This window comes from Bombina bombina, chromosome 1 (assembly GCF_027579735.1).
Source record: "Bombina bombina isolate aBomBom1 chromosome 1, aBomBom1.pri, whole genome shotgun sequence".
Lineage (NCBI taxonomy): Eukaryota > Metazoa > Chordata > Amphibia > Anura > Bombinatoridae > Bombina > Bombina bombina.
The window spans coordinates 830,953,202-830,974,514 of record NC_069499.1 but is presented as its reverse complement, the minus strand read 5'-3'; the positions used below and the strand labels follow the sequence as shown (position 1 = coordinate 830,974,514).

Sequence of the window (21,313 nt, the reverse complement as noted above, 5' to 3'; positions counted from 1 at the left end):
AATAACTCAAGGGATTGTAGATATGGTTAGTTAAGAGCCCATTCACTTTTTTTGGTCCAATAACACTGGCACCTATATAATATAGATACTGGTTTTAAAGGGACAGTCTACTCCAGAATTGTTATTATTTAAAAAGATAGATAATACCTTTATTACCCATTCTCCTGTTTTGCATAAACAACACTGTTATTTTAATATACTTTTTAACTCTGTGATTACCTCGTATCTAAGCCTTTGCAGACTGCCCCTTATTTCAGTACTTTTGACAGACTTGGATTTAGCCAATCAGTGCCCTCTCATTTGTAACCCCGCGGGTGTGGTCACAATATTATCTATATGGCACACACGAACCAACAGCTGTGAAAAACTGCAAAATGCATTAAAATAAGGGGCGGCCTTTATGGGCTTCAAAATTAGCATATGAGCATACCTACGTTTAGCTTTTAACAAAGAATACCAAGAGAGCAAAGCAAATTTGATGATAAGTGAATTAGAAACTAGAAAGTTATTTAAAATTGCATTCCCTATCTGAATCATGAAAGTTTAATTTTGACTAGACTGACCCTTTAAAGGGATAGTAAACTCAAAATGTTTTTTCATGATTAAGATAGAGCATGTAATTTTAAGCATCTTTCTAATTTACTCCTATTAGCCATTTTTCTTCGTTCTCTTGGTATCTTTATTTGAAAAAGCAGGAATGTTAAAGTGATGGTAAAATTTCAGACTGTGAAGAATGTTGCAATAAAGCATATATTAGTTTGCAAGTAAAACCACATTATTATTTTTTTAAAGTATATATATATATATATATATATATATATATATATATATATATATATATATATATTATAATAAAAGGTTTATAATCCTAATTGGTATTGTTTGTTCCTCCGCCCCCCCTTTAATTTCATCTTTTGGCTGGGCTGTGATGTATAGAGCAGTCACATCCACTCTCTACATAGGCTTTCTATGGGCTTTAAAGGGGCTGGACTTCAAGATTGTCAACTGACACACATGTTGATTGGATGTTCACTGGAATTGTCATTAAAAAAAAAAGAGTTCATCCATGTGGGCCGGCATAACATTATTATAGAAGCATTACTATATGCACTAATTTAACCCTTTCACAGATGGATTTAAAAAAAAAAAAGGTACACATATACTTTTTTAGTGGCAAAGATTACATTTATGGCATTTGATTATTTAAAATGTAGAATCACTTTAATGTGACAGGTTTCAGAACCTTTGTTACCAGGCTAGGTATTGCAACCAGTTGTAAAGAGATACTATTTCAATAACAGAAGTAGGATTGTCTGCATGTACTATGGAATAAAAAAGTATCTTATATAGTACAGAAAATGTCTAACAAAAGCAGAATAGCTATCTCTAATCCTCCTGAAATTAATTTATTTAATTCATGTAGTATGTGTGTAAAACATAAATAACAGATACAGGCCTACATTACAAGTGGAGCACAAAAATGTTCGTACTATTGTGCATTAACATTGCTTAAAGGGACATGAAACACAACATTTTGCTTTCATGATTTAGAAAGAGCATGTAATTTTAAACAACTTTCCAATTTACTTCTATTGTCTAATTTGCTTCACTCTCTTAATATCCTTTGTTGAAAAGTAAATCTAAATAGGCTCAGTAGCTGCTGATTGGTGGCTGTACAAAGATGCCTTGTTTGATTGGCTCACTCATGTGCATTGCTATTTCTTCAACAAAGGATATCTGAAGAATGAAGCAAATTAAATAATAGAAGTAGATTGGAATGTTGTTTAAAATTGTACCCTCTATCTGAATCATGAAATAAACATTTTGGGTTTCATGTCCCATTAAGTGTAATCAACAGAACTTCTATTTTTGCACTTAAAGGGCCAGTAAACCTAAAAAATAATGTTATATAATTCTGCACATAGTGCAAAATTATATAACATTATATTAGCGTTAGCTTTATAAAACCTAATATTCCCTGTGAAATTTTATAAAAAATTACTATTTGTCAAACCCGCTCTCTGTGCTCTTCTGAGCGGGTCTGTTTTTATCACAGAGCACATCTGGCCATCTGTCTAGTCACAGACCGCGCCATTATACTCAGTGCAGCTCGCTCCTGCTGTCAGACAGAGCAGGAGCGAGCTGCACTGAGTGTAATGGCGCGGTCGGGCTGGGCTGTGACTAGACAGATGGCCAGATGGGCTCTGTGATAAAAACAGACCCGCTCAGAAGAGCACAGAGAGCGGGTCTGACAGTCATTTTTTATAAAAATTCACAGGGAATATTAGGTTTTATAAAGCTAACGCTAATATAATGTTATATAATTCTGCACTATGTGCAGAATTATATAACATTCTTTTTTAGGTTTACTGGCACTTTAAAACATATAGTCCAAAGTTATTTTTTTATCACTAGAGCAATAGTCTAGAACATCTGCATGTCAGATAGTGTGCATACGCTAAATCCTTAATGTAATAGACTTCTATGTGAAAGCACAAAACATTTAAATGGCCATGATACCCAAATGAGAAACACTTGAAAGTGACTCAGCATAACAGTAAAAAGCTGACTAGAAAATGTCACCTGAACATCTCTATGTAAAAAAGAAAGATATTTTACCTCAAAATGTCCTAAGTATTCACACCCCATTGTAAAGCACTTTAAGCAGCAAATCAGTATGCCTGTCCTGGGACAGGCAAGGGAGTGAGCCTCATGCACACTCATGTTATTTCCCTATTCAGATTATGGAAGTTTACTATGAAATCTCATGAGAGTTAAGTCAAATTTCATTAGATCTCAGTAAAAGAGTTCATGGCCTCAGCACTGCTGATGCTGATTGGCTGCTGTTCATTTCTTCATTATTATTTTTTTACCTGCAGTTGGACAGCAGCTGCATTATAACTTTTTACACAGAACTTACTCTGCTGAGCTGAAGAAATTGTGAGGTAAAATATCTTCCTCAGCATAGGGTGCGCTAAGCCAGTGCTGTGCAAGTAGTGAAGTTCTTCATGTAGTTCTGTGCTTTACTAATAAAAATAATGGTTTACTGGTCTCAAACAGTGATACATTTAAAAGCGCTATTTTGGATTGCTCAAGCACAACATTTAGCTCACCACTAACAAGTGCTACGGGCGCACTAATAGTGATCCCTATGCTATCCATTAAAACTATAGGCCCTGCTAAAAAAAGTTTTGGCCCCGTTAAGATGCTTTGATTAACATTTTTAACCATCCACTTGTACAAGATTGTGCGTTATTCTTAGCTTGAGACAAAGTTTAATGTTTGCCAATGCTGTCTCTAGTTCTGAAGGCCGTACAATTTAGTGAGCAAATGTAAAACAGTTAAACCACCTTAGTCCTCATGCTGCTTATACCTCTCCTTATAAAAAGACATCCCATTTCTTTCCACTGTGTTGCTTCTTTTATTTACTTTATATTTGGGTGATTTTCTTACTACAATGCTAGATTTTGTTTGTTTGTATTTATTGATGTTATGCTTCAGAAGCCATGTGTCTCATTTACCTAAATCCCTGCACTTATCCTCATAGGAATGCCCCTCCAGTTACTCAAATCTTCCTTCTCAAAGCAAGATATAAAGCCAGTTCTGGAGACCTCCCTCAAGACAAATGACTTCTCATCTCTTAGACATCACAGTATTTTTTGCTATCATTATACAGATGTTGCACTGTTTTTGCATTCTATGTTATCTTATTTTTCTAGGTCATATGGGCCCTGTTTTCCCTGAAGCTTTTTCTCATGTAGTGAATTAAAACTTTGATGACTTCTTTGATGCAACTTAGCACAAGATTTGAGAGAGTCCTTTTAGAATGAGAGGAGAAGGGATTCATTGTCAGTGAGTTAGGTAAAGGATGCCCTCAAGTGTTAGAATCAAGGGTAGACTAATGTTAAACTATTATTAGTTATGTGTTGGTAAATGGACCTCATCAAACAGTGTGAGTGACAAGCAATATAAACTTTGCACTTACAAACTGAGGCAATAAAGTTTTTTTTAATTGAATTAAACTTTTACTTCTAATGGTGAATGGTGTGGGTTTGACAGTTATGCATGATAGTGGTAACCTACAGATCAGTTTACATTTGATGCTGTCATACAATGCAAGTTAATTTAGTATACAGAGCAATATAGAGATGGCACAAGTCAGTGCTGACTTTTAATGAAAGTGATCAGTGTTTCTCAGTGCAGTTATCTAAAATGGTTATAACAGTGAAATATCCTTTTAGAAGTCTGCTATAAAACAGCTGCAGAAAATTATCTTTTGGTATGGGGGAACAAAATGTTCTGACTCCATAATAACTTGGTATTTATTTAAAAATGCATGTGATAAGAAAAAATGCTATCATAAGACTTAATTGTGTCCACCCTTAAACAGAGAATAATGAACAGACTCAAAAGAACTTCTGGTTTGTATTTGTAGACAAAAATCTATGTTCCTCCTCATTATTAGAAAGTCAGTGCCTAAGTGCATCAGACTATCACTGGTGCCATAGCAATCACCTTATAGGTTATGAAATGCTGCGCGTAAAATAGGGGGTATATTTTAGTCAGATGGGGAACAGTTTTTATAGACACTGATAGAAACTTGAAGGACCAGTAAATACACTAGATTTACATAATCAACAAATGCATGATAACAAGACAATGCAATAACACTTTTTCTATGACAAATTTCAGATTTTTTTCTGACAAAAGTTATGTCTATTTCCACTCCTCCTGTATCATGTGACAGCTATTAGCCAATCACAGATCCATATGTGTATATTCTGTGAATTATTGCACATGCTCAGTAGGAGCTGGGGTCTCAAAAGGTGTAAATATAAAAAGACTGTGCACATTTTCGTAATGGAAGTAAATTGGAAAGTTGCTTAAAATTGCATGCTCTATCTGAATCAGGAAAGTTTAATCTTGACTTGAGTGTCCCTTTGAGTATAGTGAGTCAAGAATTTACAGGTTTTTTTACATAGGTCAAGTATCATGTGGACCTATATTTAGAAAACAAAACAAGAAAACAAGTTTCTCTTTACAATGAAAAGTCTTGTGAGGGCAATTGCGCACATTTTTTTTTTTTTTAGCAATAATAGGGGCTCAGATCCAGGGCCAACTACGTTTTATTATATAAAATGTACGTGAAAATCCTTATTATTATGAATGGCATAGTTCTGACACTGCATGTGATAATCAGGTGGCTGTATTAACAGCACAGTCTAAAAAAGGAGACTTTTCTCTCTGACGATGTGTCTTGTGCATGTGACCACTGATTTCCTTAAAGGGACAGTAAAGTCATAATTAGACATTCATGATTTAGACAGAGCATACATTATTTAACAACTTTCCAATTTACTTATATTATTTCATTTGCTTCCTTCTTTTGTTATACTTTGCTGAAAAGGTTTATCTAGGAAAGCTCATGAGCAGCTAAGAACCTAGGTTGTAGCTGCTGATTGGTGGCTGCATATATATACTGATTACCTTTGGCTCACCCCTGTGTGCAGTTCAAAACCAGTAGTGCATTGCTGCTCCTTCAACAAATGATACCAAGAAAATGAAACAAATTTGATAATAGAAGTAAACCGGAAATGTTCTGCCTAAATTATGAAAGAAAATTTTGCTGTTTCATGTCTCTTTAAAATGTCCCTCCATGTTGCAAAGGGGCTTAGTTACTGGTTTGTTTACAGCCCATCCTTAAAAACAGACTTTTAACATGTCTAAGTCACTGGCATTTTTCTTTTCACAGTCATGAAAACATTCCCTTAGATTAGACTACACTGTTAATCAGGAATATGTGCCCTTTAACAAAAGCATATTGCAACTTGCCTACACCACATCAGAAAGATAATGTTCAGTAATTTAGTAGGTATCAAGTAACTTTATCATCAGCAACCAGGCACTACGCTAGAGTCATATATCTGATTTTATTATTATTATTATTATTATTATTATTATTATTATCGGTTATCTGATTTTAATAGAGGAGGTACTGTACACGTGTAAAATGATAGTAGGAATATTTGTTAAATATAATTACCTTCTGCTTTGTGAACCTTTTAAAACTATTTTGTCTACATATTTATTGGGGTCTATTAAACCCATAATATGATCATTGATGCAATAAAATCACCTTATCTAGATGGGGTAATGGTCTTTTATTTTAAACAACCCTTTATGTTGAACAAAGGACTTTCTGACTAGCTTTTATAAAAGTCAAGTTCTATGAATGAATTAAAACTAAATCAGATACATATTACAGGCTTTTTATGCATTATAGTATACTTAAAGGGACAGTAAATTAATAATTAGACATTCATGATTTAGACAGAGCATACAATTTTAAACAACTTTCCAATTTACTTCTGTTATTTATTATTTAATTTGCTTCCTGGTAATATATGTAACTCTATTGAGTCCTCCTCCTTTAAGTATTTATAGGTACAAATACCCAAAAACAACAAATATTACCTGATTACAGAACTGTACTATTTTTTTGAGCGTACTGTTTATGCAAAAAGTATTAATAATGATATAAAACTACCTTTAGGGTTACATGTATAAGCTGTATTATGACGTAAATATTGCACAAATGACATAAAAAATTGTTCTTTACACTTTGTTCCATCCCCTCTCCAAACTGCCCCATTTTAAAGATGCAACTATTCCAAAATCCAAACTGTTATGAACTTCAAACCTTTTTTGGTCCCAATCAGTTTGGATAAAGGGTTTTCTACCTGTAAACAATTTTTTTTTTGTTAATTGCTGACATCATAAAAGCCCCACTGGTGTTCTGAGCAGCTGCAGATTTTAAAATGCTGGTGCACTGAGAATATCTAGCTATTACTCACATGCATGTGCAGAGAAAAATAACAATAAAACAGTGATAACTTTTACTGGAAGCATTTTTTGCTAGTACATGTATATTGCAGATATGTTTATATTCAAAGATGTAATTCATCTATATGCATTTAAATTTTGACTGGAATGTCCCTTTAAATAAGAAATAATGTATTAAAGGCCCTTTCAGCCTCTAGTTCTAATGTTATTCTATGCAGGTGATTCACTAAAGTGCACTTGTCTTTCTAATCTTTAGAGTACCAGCTACCTAGTTGAAACAACTGGAGAAGACATTTAATGGATTTTATACATTTCTTGCTACTGCTATGCAAAATAATATCTCCATTTAAATATAAGAGAGTTCTGCAAAAATAGTGACTGATTACTGTGATAGAAAGTGTTTTTTTTGTTGTAAGTTTCTGATTTCATTTATATCTGGAGATGGTCAGACAAGCTGTGCCCATTCCTTATGCACTGAATTGCTGTAGGCAAATATTTTTGAGGGGGAAAGTGGAAGTGGAAATTGTCCAATCATTCTAGAGATCATTTCTCCTTCTGCCCTTGTCTATCAGGGGCATATACTGTATGTACCACTATTATTTCAGTGCTATAAAAAATGAAAGTGTGGACCTGTTCTGGTGTGAAGACATATATCCACCTGAATTAGCAAATAAATTGGAATAATAAAACTTAAATAGTTTATTTCATGATTCAGATAGAGAATACAATTTTAAACAACTGCAATTTACTTCTATTATCTCATTTTCTTCATTCTCTTGGTATCCTTTGTTGAAGAAACAGCAATGCACATTGGTGAGGCAATAACATAAGGCATAAATGTGCAGTCACCAATAAGCAGCTCCTGAGCCTACCTAAGTATTCTTTTCAACTATAGATACTACAAGAACAAGGCAAATTACATAATAGAAGTAAATTGGAAAGTTATTTTAAATTAAATTGCATGTTCTCTAGGAATCATGATCAATAAAAAAAAATTGGTGTCATTGTCCCTTAGAGTTATATAGTGCCCATGATACCTATAGGTTGAAACCAGGTTGCTTATACAAGTTGGTTAGCACATTGTAAGTCAGTCAGTTGAAGCTTTTTTAGAAAAGGGGGTGGTGATGGGGAATCTCTTTACTAGAATTAGTTTGAAAAAGAATATAGGAGGATATCATTTCCTCCTGTGATAGAGACAGTTTTGGAGAAGAATACAAAGTTTCCCTAACAATCAGGGCAACCACAGTAATCCAAGACAATCAAGATTACTTTAGAGACCATCCTGGAGTCATTTGATGATCATCAGATTACATTAGAAGTCATTTGCACATCATCAGGCTTGTAAATATCTCAAGGTAAAAACGTCTTGGTGATGACCAGTGTTTCCTCTAAGCCTATCTATTTTGTGAGCGGCCCAGCAGTGAAACAGTTAATAAGGGGACCACCTCTTTGTGTAGTGTTTGCTAATTGCTCCAAACTGTTTTACTGCTGGGCCACTCACAAAACTGCCCTTAGAGGGAACGTAGGTGATGACCAGAATGATTAGCAGATTGCCTTACTGATTACTTCACAAGCATGAACAGCCAGTGAATGAATCTAGATTCATTTCATTTAAATATTTCAGAGCCTGTGCGCATACTTCAGGATGGCTTCTGATGACTAGTCCGGCATCATTGATTGCTTCCAAGATCATCCTTTTTGATTAGGGAACAGACTAGATAAATGTACACTCCCTGGCAGAATAAAAGCAAGATCTTGCACAGTTTAAATTTAATACCAAAGGTGATACATGCACGTTAATTTCTATTGTTTAACCATCCTGCTTTCCTCTTATTTATATATTTTTAAAATGAAAGGGACAGAATTGTAAACCAATAAGATGTTTTATTGTGTTGGAACATTGTATTATTGCATAAATGCTTGATTCTAAATGTGTTTAACCCCAGTATATATATATGTGCATATCTATGTAGCCACCTATTAGCTACTGTGTCTAGCATAGGAGTAATACAGCTTCTGATCAGACTTTAGCAAGTGTTAATTCCATTTGTAAGGGTTAAACACATATATATTCAGTTGAATATTTTATACTTCCAGTATTTTGTTCTTCTAAGTTTTATTATTTATCTACCTGTTGTCTCCTCTTTATAGTAATTATCTGTTTAGCAGTTTTTTGTTTAATAATCAAACTGCCAGTAAAATATTTCATTTGTTTTTCTGCAGCATTCGCACATATCCTGTGAGGGCCTGTGTAATAGTATTTAAACACCACGTCTTCTCAGAGAGTGAGTACTGGTTTGTATGAGACAAATTACATTCTCACAGAAGCAGCACACACCATCTTCAGATATCTGAGTTTGAATACTGGTCATGGACCCTTACAGCATATGTGCGTATGCCACAGAAAAATAGTAATAACTTCCACTAGAAGTATTTTTGCTAATTGAAGTATATTACAAAAATGCTTCTATTTCAAATTGCAATGCAATTATGTACGTTTCAATCTTGACTTTTCTATCCCTTTAAAGGTTCGGACAATAAAGAAAGGAAACACGAATATAAAGTGTAATTGAAGATGAATGACAGATACTCACAGCGCTATACAGTGTATCATTATAACAAGTGAAAGTCTAATTTGCTTTTTCACATTAACTTCAAATTTGAGGGCGATGACCCAGAAGATTAAAATAGTTTTCTTTTTTTTTTTGCTACTCTGCACTTTAAGACAAGGAATGAATTCTTTTTCACAACCATTTATAACCATCATAATTTGTGTTCTACTATATCACCCTTGACTGCCACAGGCACAATACATCTTGCTGCTGGTCCCTTACACAAGAGGTAATTAGATTTGGCAATCAATGGTGCTCTTCTTTAACTCTACAATACACTGCTTGTATCTTTCACTATGGGAGTCCAGTGAGAGACTGGGGAAGTCTGATCTCACCTTCCTTCCAGACAGTTTGCTTTTTTTTTATTAAAAGCTTTTGAACTTTAATTCTGTGAGTTTCCCTTACACTTATTATATTAAATATATTAACATAACCATAAACTGCATATTGTATACTTATTTCCCCATCAGTTGATTTGTATTTAAATTAAGGGCAGCCTTATTTCTATCATTGCGTTTCTTATTTTTATGCTGCTATGGTAAAGGCCTGAGGCATTTAAGCTTTGGTTATATTTCACAAATTGACTTGAATGTTAGATAGGCATGTCCAGGCTATTTAGTGGGGTTAAAAGTTAAAGCAAGAATCCACAAAATGGAGGCAGATAATGTTGCTTGGATGGTTTTCATTGGAAAGGATAAAAAAACAGTACATTAAAGGGACAGTAAAGTAAAAAAAAAAAATTCATGTTTTAAATAGGGCATGTAATTTTAAACAACTTTCCAATTTACTTTTATTACCGATTTTGCTTTGTTCTCTTGGTATTCTTAGTTGAAAGCTAAATCAAGGAGGTTCATGTGCTAATTTCTTAGACCTTGAAGACTGCCTCTAATCGGAAAGCATTTTGACAGTTTTTCACCACTATAGGGCGTTAGTTCATGTGTTTCATATAGATAACATTGAGCTCCCGCATGTGAAGCTCCTAAGAGCATGCACTGATTGGCTAAAAATGCATGTCTGTCAAAAGAACTGAAATAAGGGGGCAGTTTGCAGAGGCATAGATACAAGGTAATCACAGAGGTAAAAAGTGTATTATTATAACTGTGTTTGTCATGCAAAATTGGGGAATGGGTAATAGAGGGATTATCTACCTTTTTAAACAACAAACATTCTGGTGTTTACTGTCCCTTTAACTCAAACAGTAAACTATTTAATTAGCATAATTATTATTAGAATCATTTAGATTGTGAAGTATAATACATTATTACTAACAAGCCATTCATTCATTTTATGTATGTATATGTATAGTGTGCGTATGTGTATAGTGTGTACATGTGTGTAACAGATAGATAGATAACTGATAACAGTAAATATATTATATTGATACTTAAAGTGAGGGTAAATCCAAGCGTATAACAAACACTAGGATTTACCATCACTAAAAATAAACATTAGTTTCTGTCATAATTTTCTAAAAAACCCTCTTAAACTCCCCCAGTCTGTACGGCAAGTATATTGCTAACTCAGCGCCTCCGGTCACCCACGGCACAGTGCTTTCTTTAATGAGGTGACGTTTCCCCTTCTAGACCAAAAGCCGTGCATGTCAACTGACATCCTTGCACGGTCCTTTATTTCTGATCACAATCAAAATTCTATATACTTTATTTTTCACTTATCAAATGCAAAAGCTAAAAGGACTTGTTAAACCTGAAATAATACTGAAACACTGAAATTACACCCACCATATTGGATAACTTTTGGAAGCAAATTCAACAACAAAAACTCTACCTTTTCAATTAAAGGGACACTAAAGTCAAAATTAAACTTTCATGATTCAGATAGAGCATGCCATTTTAAACAAATTTCCAATTTACTTCCATTAACAAAATGTGCACAGTCTTTTTATATCTACACTTTTTGAGTCACCATTTCCTACTGAGCATGTACATATATGCATTTGTGATTGGCTGATGGCTGTCACATGATACAGGGGAAGTGGAAATAGACATAACTTTGAAATTTGTCAGAAAAAAAATCTACTTTTTATTTGAAGTTCAGACTAAGGGGCCAAATTTTTAAGCTCCGAATGGAGCTTGATGCCCCTGTTTCAGTGCAAGCCTTCAGGCTCGCCGGAAACAGTAGTTATGAAGCAGCGGTCTAAAAACCGCTGCTCCATAACGTGTCTGCAGCCTCTGAGGCTGCGGTCTTCAATCCACCCGTTCCTATACAATGGGGCTGATTGACACCTCCTGCTAGTGGCGAATCTGTAGGGGCGGCATTGCACAAGCAGTTCACCAGAATCTGTTGGCGCTCTACAAACACCTGTTAATAATAATAATAATAATAATAACAACTTGTGCAATGATAAATGACAACAGCGTATGCTGTCGGCATTTATCGATGTGCGGCGGACATGATACGCTACATTGTATCATGTCCGACCGCACTTTAGTAAATAGGCCCCTAAGTACTATTGTATTATCTTTTTATCATTAATTTGTTGATTATGCAAATCTACTGTATTTACTGGTCCTTTAAGTTAAAAAAAATAATAGTTAGCACTTCTCCACTGATAAAAATGTAACCAAATTGAACAAACACCCATTCCCACTATAGTGATAATGCCCCTGTTCAAATTCCTTATAACAAACACACATATATCTTTGGTTTTGGAGAACAACAGGTTAATTGTACACTACACAGTATTCAAAGGGACCAATCAATTTACATGCACATCAACCAATGATGTAATAGCTCATCCAAATAAAATGCCATTTTGTTTGTCTTTAAACCTGCACATTTGTTTTTTTGGATTATGAAATTGGGACATTACAATGCAGATAACTATTTTGTATTTTGTTGGGAGATCTTAAGTTTCAGAGTTATTAACGGCAGAAGCATTTTATGATTATGATCATTAGAAAAACACACAAACTGTACCGGCTGAAGTTCACAAAGAATGTGATCAACTCTAAGGGCCTAATTCTATAAAGGTCTCTGGGCTGATGAGATTCTTTAAGAATGCTCTTTAGTACTTCTCTTTCGGTGGTGGAATTATATAAAGCCACTTTGTACCTTGAAAACAGGGTGCCCCGCTAAGGGAAGGAGATGCATACATTACAAAAGAGCACAATGAAAATAGTAATTTAAAAATCATACAAAATCAATAATTAAACCATTCACACAAAAATACTCAGGAACAAATTGTGGGCCAGATTACTAGTGGAGAGCAAACGTTTGCGCTTGAACTATAAGGGGTTAATCGCAGGGGTTTGCAAGTTGAAAGTAAATGTGATTGCTTAAGCACAACTGCGATTTACGCTAGAATGATTACAGCAACTTCAGAGCTCTGGTTAACTGTTTTGCGAAACATAAAAGTTGCACAAAACACATAAAAAATGCATTACAAAGTTACACTCATAATAACACTATCTAATAAAAATTATTAAAAAAAAAAGTTAGAAAGGCTCAAAGATATGATATCTCAGGTGTTAGAAAAAAAATCTGTCTAAAGATGGATATGTGAATATATATATATATATATGTCTATATGTGTACATATGTATTTATATGTGTATATATGTATTTACAGACATATATACACATATAAACACATAAATACATATGTACACATATATAGACATATATACACGTGCAGTTGAGCCCTTTGCAGTTAAGTAGATGAAAACATGTAAAAGTATATTTATGCAATATTCATTTTTTATTAAAGGGACACTGAACCCACATTTTTTCTTTCGTGATTCAGATAGAGCATGCAATTTTAAGCAACTTTCTAATTTACTCCTATTATCAAATTCTCTTCATTCTCTTGGTATCTTTATTTGAAATGCGAGAATGTAAGTTTAGATGCCGGCCCATTTTTGGTGAACACACTGGGTTGTTCTTGCTGATTGGTGGATAAATTCACCCACCAATAAACAAGTGCTTTCCATGGTTCTGAACCAAAAAATAGCTTAGATGCCTTCTTTTTTAAATAAAGAAAGCAAGAAAACAAAGAAAAATTGATAATAGGAGTAAATTAGAAAGTTGCTTAAATTTGCATGCTCTATCTGAATCGTGAAAGAAAAAATTTGGGTTCAGTGTCCCTTTAACTATGTATTTACTGTAAATATTTTACATTCCAAAGTTCTGCTTATAGCAGAATTATGTTCTATGTATTTCTAAATAGATATTCCTATATATATCTGTATATATCTATACCTATATATAATCATGTATATATATATATTTTACCAAAAAACATCACATATATGTAGAAATATATATTTATAAATAAATAAAACATTTTCTGTTATTTAAAGAACATTGGAATGTGAAATATTCACATTTTCATGTTGGGTTAGCGCAAATGAGAATATGCGATCAGGTTTGCACTTTTTTTTTTCTCCATTGACTGCATTTTCCCAGTGCACTGTATATACACATATTAACACATACTATATATATGTATATAAGCATTAACATATATATTTACTGGGAACACACATTTCCCATAGACTGCAATGTAAAGGTACTTTTCAGTGTCGGTTTTTATAACTCCCCACACCCACCAACTAAAGCCCCCAAAAACTGCCTGGTGCAGTTATTTTATTAAAAAACAAAAATGCTACAATTATTATTTTATAATAAAATACACACCACTGTATTTTGGGGGCATTTAGGGCACATTTATAAAATTAACCAGAGATCTGGTTAACCAGCCACTTGTAATGGCTGATTATTTATCGCAAATTGGCTAATTTGCCTGTTTGTGGGCGTGCAATAAATTAGCACTCCACTTGTAATCTAGCCCTAAAGGTTGTGCGTATTACAAACAAAAACCTAAAAATATATGAAAATAATTGCATTATGTATTCAAGGCCTATTTGGAAGAAACAAATTTGCTTATTATAAAGCTAGATCTGAATTGTGCAATTTACAACATTTTTGGCAGAGTATAAAACTGCCAGTGTAATCCCCCCAATCAACATGTGGTGGAGTTGCAATTATCATATTACAGTAGGAATGTTCAAGAGATATATTTGACGATGCAGATTTCAAATCTTTAACCAAAAGGAGAAAGAAAGAAAATGCTACATACAATATATATCAGTACTTGTCATTGAAAGCATTTTATATGACTAAACCTTCTAATAGGAGATACTATTCTGTACTTTAAGATTGTACAACAGAAATTCTCTTCAACTCTAACTTTATCATACTGCACAAATTCAGTTAAAAGTACATGAAACACAAAATTTTTCTCTCATGATTCAGATAGAGAATACCATTTTAAACAACTTTCTAATTTACTTCTATTGTCTAATCTGTTTCATTCTCTTGGTATCATTTGTCAAAGGAGCAGCAATGCACTACTAGTTTCTAACTGAACACATAGGTGAGTCAATCAGATTCAATATATATATCCAGGCACCAATCAACAGCTAGAACCTAGGTTCTCTGCTGCTCATGAACTTGCCTAGATAAACCTTTCAGCAAATGATAACAAGAGAAGGAAGCAAATTAAATAATAGAAGTAAATTGGAAAGTTGTTTCAAATTGTATTCTCTATCTGAATCATTAAAGAAAAATTTTGGGTTTCATGTCCCTTTAAGCTCTGTATTATAATAAAGAGCGATTGTAGAAAATAAATATTTGAGTAACTTAAAGAGACAGTAAAGTTAGAATGTAAATTTACATGATTCAGACAAAGCATACAATTTAATCCATTTTTTTTCTCGTGGTATCCTTTATTGAACAAAGAATATCTAGGTAGGCTCAAAAGCATCAATGCATTACTGGGAGCTAGCTGCTGATTGGTGGCTGCACATACATTCATCTTGCTATTAACCTTATTTGTTCAGCCAGCTCCCAGTTATGTATTGCTGCTCCTTCACCAAAACATACAAAGAAAAAGCAATTTGATATTAGAAGTAAACTGAAAAGTTGATTAAGACTGTGTGCTCTGTATCATGAAATACAAAATGAATGTGTTTCATGTCCCTTTAAAACAGGCTATTACTTAATCGTTTTTGCTTTCTTGTTTCTCTCTTTCAAGTCTTCAGCTAGCTTATTAGCTAATGTTTATTATTCAAGATGTTCATTTTGAAAATGGAAATGTGAGCTAAAAATCCAATTACAAAAAATGAAGTAAGGAATGGCATTGGGAGCTTTACTCCCTTATCAAGTGTGTCCATTGTGTGCCACCATAGATGTTTAGTTCAGCACATATAGGAAACAATCATATGCATAACAATTACATTTAAAAAAGTATATATTTTTTCTTTTAAATTATTTTAAGCAATACACATTTTATAAAGACTATGTTGTCCTGTTCTGTCCCAACATCATTGTATGTGATATTGTTTGGCATTATTTGTTCCTTTAATTTGATAATTGCAGCGACTTTATAAGGCACATATGTAAGCTTTGTTTTCAGAATGTTGTACAGATTTTATTTTCTGCACACAGCTTGTGAAAATTAGGAATATCGGTTAGAGAAAAACAAAAAGCATTTATCTTGTATGACTTTTAATTTAAGGGGTTATATACTAGACTACTGCATAAAAAGTTAAAGTGATAGTAAATCCTTGCGTTTGTAAAACGCTAGGATTTTCTATTGGAACAAATAAAGGGGACTTTCATTCATTAAGTATAAAATACTTCATTCTGAAAGCTCCTTTGTTTGCAGCGTTCTCTGCACTGAGCTGCTAAGGCAGCCCACGGCAGAACGCTATTTGGCTGTGAGGTGACGTTTCCACCTCTTAACCAATAGCCGTGCGGGAAATAGCGAAATAGCATTCTGCCGTGGGCTGCAAACAAATAAAGGAGCTTTCAGAGTGAAGTATTTTATACTTCCTGAATGAAAGTCCCCTTTATTTGTTCCAATAGTAAATCCTAGCGTTTCACAAACGCTAGGATTTACCATCACTTTAAGAACCACTACACTTGATTGGCCAATTTTCTCGGTATCATTTGTTCAAGAAGCAGCAATGCACAACTGGTTTCTATCTGAACACATGGGTGAGCCAATGACAATCGGTATATATATGCAGCCACTAATCAGCAGCTAGAACCTAGGTTCTTTGCTGCTCCTGAGCTTTCCTAGATAAACCTTTCAGCAAATGATAACAAGAGAAGGAAGCAAATTAAATAATAGAAGTAAATTGGAAAGTTGTTTAAAATAGTATGGTCTGTCTGAATCATAAATGTCTATTTATGACTTTACTGTCCCTTTAAGGTTGCTGGCTGACCTTATTTATAATACACAGAGACAGGCGCCCCTCTATGGAGAGCGCCTGTAGGCACATGCCTACTCTGCCTTATCATAACTTTGAATGTAATGGCTCAGGCTTTATGTCCTCTAATTGGTTGCATCTTTATTAAAAATAGTCAGTCTAGAGTTTGCAAATAAATGTTTTTTTTTTTACTTAGGTTAAGCAACCCCCCCCCCCAAAAAAAAAACCCCAGTGCATTTACTAGTAGCTCTGGAAGTAATACATTACATCTAAAGATAATTTATAGTCCCAATAATAAATATGAACTTTAAACAGAAGAAGCAGGAAATACTTATTTTGCTCTTGAAGTTTTAGTTTCTTCTTTTAAAGTGCTAATTTTGCACTGGGCTTCATGCAATCAATAATATACAAACAAGTATTACAAGTTGATAGTTAAAATATTTCACCATAGCATTTTTAAAAAAACCTCATACATACATAGCCCTATACCAATTTAGCTTCTAGCACTTTTGAAAACCAAGTATTAAGTGTTATCACTTGCTAATGTGCATGCAAAAACATGCAAAGTATATAGAAAATAATTTAACTGAAAACTCTATCGGTCTAGCGTTGACGCATTATCCAATATGAACTTGTGTAAACTCTCATAGAACTCTATTATCTGAGGGAGATTATACAATTGCACTCACTTAACCCTTTGGCTGCTAAGCCATTTCCCACCTGGGTGCTAGTATTTTATTTTATTTTTTTTATTTTTGAAATTTTTGAAAACATTTTTTTTAACTTTTTTTTTTTTTTTTATAGACCCCCAATACTTACACTGTTGGAAAGGTTAAGCGGTTACCTTTCCAGCAATGGGTCTTGGGGGGTCTGTAGCTGCTTAGATGCCTGAGATACAGGCTTCTAAGCAGTATGCCCCCTCCTCCTATACTTAACATTGTTAAGTATAAATAAAGTTGCACGGTGACGTCATCACGTAATTGCACGTGACGTCACCGCGCATCATGTGAAGCCCCGGCGATGCCTGTCACTCTACAGGCATGATCGCCGGGGTAGGAGCAGTAAGGAGCCCCCAGATCTCCCTCAATGTGGGACAGTGCTCATGACGGCCCTGAGCCGTCATTAGCACCAGAGTGAGAAACTCTGTGATGGCTCAGAGCCGTCATTAGCACTCAAAGGGTTAATTACAAAAAATCACGAGCTTGTAATACCAGTGCAAAATTTCATGAGGTATAAACATAACTCAAGCAGTGTTAAAGGGACATGAAACCAAATATTTTTCTTTCATGATTCAGATAGATCGTATTGATTTTAAACAACTTTTGAATTGACTTTTATTATCTAATTTGTTTTCTTTTCTTGGTATCCTTTTGTTGAAAAGGATACCTAGGTAGGCTTGGGAGCTGCTGATTGGTGGTTGCACATATATGACTCATATTATTGGCTCACCTTATGTGTTTAACTAGCTTCAAGTAGTACACTGCTTCTTCTTCAACAAAGGATACCAAGAGAATGAAACAAATTAGATAATAGAAGTCAAATGCAAATTTGTGTAAAATTGTATTCTCTATCTGGATCATTAAATAAAAATGTGTGGTTTCATGTCCCTTTAACGCTCCATACCGTTTGTGCTTCACATGTAATCTAGGCCTCGGTGTAGTGGCATATGGTAACTACAAAAATTAAAGGCACTCTGAAGATTAAACTACTGAACTAGCATGTTATCCAAAGCAGAATTATGTTACAGAGCCATTATAGTGTTAAAATTACATGCCCCAAAGTAATTTGAACACTAGCGACAATGTAATTCTATAAAATTAACCCCCACAAAAGGGTTAAACACATGCTTAAAGTCATGCTCAGGACCCATAGAGCACTTCTGGTCATTCTCCATCTTCCTCTATTCATGGGTACCGCCATGTTGAAATTTATCTTATATTCTATCACTATATTCCAGTGCGGACCTGTTTGCACATGTGCAGTAACTCTCCATCAGATACCTGCAGTGTGACCTAGGTCCCATAATGGCAGCACACATGATTAGATGGAGGTGCATGAAATGTGTTTAGAGTTTAGTGTCCCTTTAATAATGGGAAAGAGCCTATTACAGTTTCACTAGTTATGGCAAAATTTACAAGAGCAAGGTAGGTAAAGAACGTCAACTGTTTAATCTAAGCTTATGGCATTGGGTTAATGAGTTGTAATAGTGAACATAGCTGCATCTTTTAGCTAAGTTATTAGAAATCCACAAAACCCTTGAGGTATTCGGACAAAATAATTATGATCCTTAATAAGTAAGATAGTTTATTGTAAAATGCTTCCCTCACCTTACAAGTGGGCGCACAGCAAAAACACTAAGGGTTATGCTATCATGTAAATCAAGTCTTTTTTGCTTTACAAAACATAATTTATAAATCATTCTAATTAAAACATAGTTATATTTTGTAAATATAACAAGGAGAAAATAGTTACTACATATATTCTACATATATAAGGATTGAATAATGTTTTGGAAAAAACATGTTTCCTCAACTATTATTTAAGAATAAAATATTAAAAATACATTATGTGACAGAAAATAAATGTTTAGATAATTAAATAGGACTTGTAAATGGAAATAAATATATATAAGGCTATAATGATGAATATTGGGCCATATTGTTTCTATATCTGGGCAATAAAAAGGCCAGAATTGGACATTGCAATTTCAGCATCTTGTTTGAGGGAGGCAAAATATACTCATTAAAAGTATTACTGTAAAAAAATGACAACTTTGTTATGCCCTGCTCCTTCTTCCTTGTATATTATTTTCCCTGAGTACTTTAGAAGAAAGTGACTGCTAATAAATTTTATTTAAGACATTTGAAGCAGATAACTTACACCAAAATAAATGTTATTAATAATTTAATCTTAAAACAACATTATAAATATTTGTATTCAGCTGCTATAAAATGAGTTTTACCCAGATAACCCTTGTTTAAATGACCAAATAAAGTCTTGGAAAAATTCTTATGTTAATAAAAAAAACACACTACCTTCATTCATCTCGTGCATTCACATGATGCACACAACAAACTGCTCTCATACTGATGTTTCTAATACTTATATTGTCTGTCCAGTCTAACTAAATGTTTATCCTAATTCTTATTGTAGTCTTGAATATATTACAGCATTCTGTTGTGTTTGTTTTAGCCACCAAGTTCACTATAGGGATGTCTTGTGGTTATACAACTGTTTCAGTATTGTCTGACTTCAAGCATATACAAAATGTTATTTTATATATATATATACACACAAATTTATTGTGTGTGTGTGTATATATATATATATACTGTGTATGTATATATATATATATATATATATATATATATATATATACACGCAAAGTTATTTTATATATATACACACACATATACACACATTGTGAGTAAACATTGATAAAATAGAAATAACATGAAACCAGAAAGTTTTTAATTACCTGTCAGCAAAGTCCTCAGAGTTGTTCTTTCTCCAGGATATTAGACAAGCAGATCCCTCAGTTATATGAATATTTTCCCTTTAGTGCTGTATGTTTAGGGTGATGAGTAACAGTGATTTCTTTAGCTGGTTGTAAGACTAGGGCTTTATACTGAGCTGCAGGATGGCCATGAAGTGTATCTGGCAACAGCCAATAGTGGATGTCAGCGGGGGCAGGACAAAACATCATGTAAAAAAACAAAGTGCTTTCATAAAAGGAGTTGTAACTTATAGAGATAAAAGCACGTGGAAAACATATTATGGCTTAAAATAATTCTGACAGTCATAGAGGTAAATTTGTTTTGAATTTAAATAAATATGCTCCTTTTTAATCTATACAAATATTTTGTAAACTAATCTATTTTCACCACTCAATCTACAACAAATGTCCCTTTAACTTTTAACTTTTTTTAATATTAGAAATGTACTCTATAACTGTGTAGTGCATATTACATTTTTTCATATAACTAAAGAATTGTTTTGTGTTTTTCATCAGATAATGAAGCACAGATTTCTTTATTTGCAATGTTACAGCAAAGGACTTGATTACGAGTGGCACGCTAACTATTGTGTGTGAGCAAAAAGGGGTTTATAGCAGCTGTTTGCATGTGTCGAAAGTAGCATGCGTATTACAAGTTGAAAGTAAACACGTTTGTTCAAGTGAAATTAAATTTAGCTTGCGTCGGGATAGCGCGCCTTCAGAGCTCTGGTTAACTGTTATGCAAATCAAAAAAGGTGTATAAAACACATCAATATTATATTTAAAAGTACTGTTACACCCATAATAACGCTGTAATAAAAAGTTATTAGGGCTCAAAGATATGAGATCTCAGGTGTTAGGAAAAAAATCAGACAAAAGGCGTTAACATAGGGATACATACATATACGGTACATGTCTAAAGATGTATATCTATCTATGTGTACATATGTATTCATATGCGTATAAATGTATTTACAGACATATATATACGCACACAAATACATTTGTATACATAGCTAGTAGCTTAAAACATGTAATATATTTATGCAATATTCATTTTTAATAAAGTGTTTAACTATATGTATTTACTGTAAATATTTAACATTCCAATGTTCTTCACGTAGGGG

At 33.6% G+C, this 21,313-nt stretch overlaps 1 protein-coding gene across 1 annotated transcript in view; it reads right to left on the bottom strand.

The window, feature by feature from the left end:
* LOC128646029 (endothelin receptor type B) overlaps window positions 1-20,296 on the bottom strand; it is a 74,660-nt gene extending 54,364 nt beyond the window's left edge. Inside the window, exon 1 of the mRNA XM_053699435.1 lies at window positions 20,169-20,296. The gene's annotated coding sequence lies outside the window, so the exon portion shown is untranslated. The remainder of the gene's footprint in view (window positions 1-20,168) is intronic.
* Between the last annotated feature and the right edge of the window lie 1,017 nt (window positions 20,297-21,313).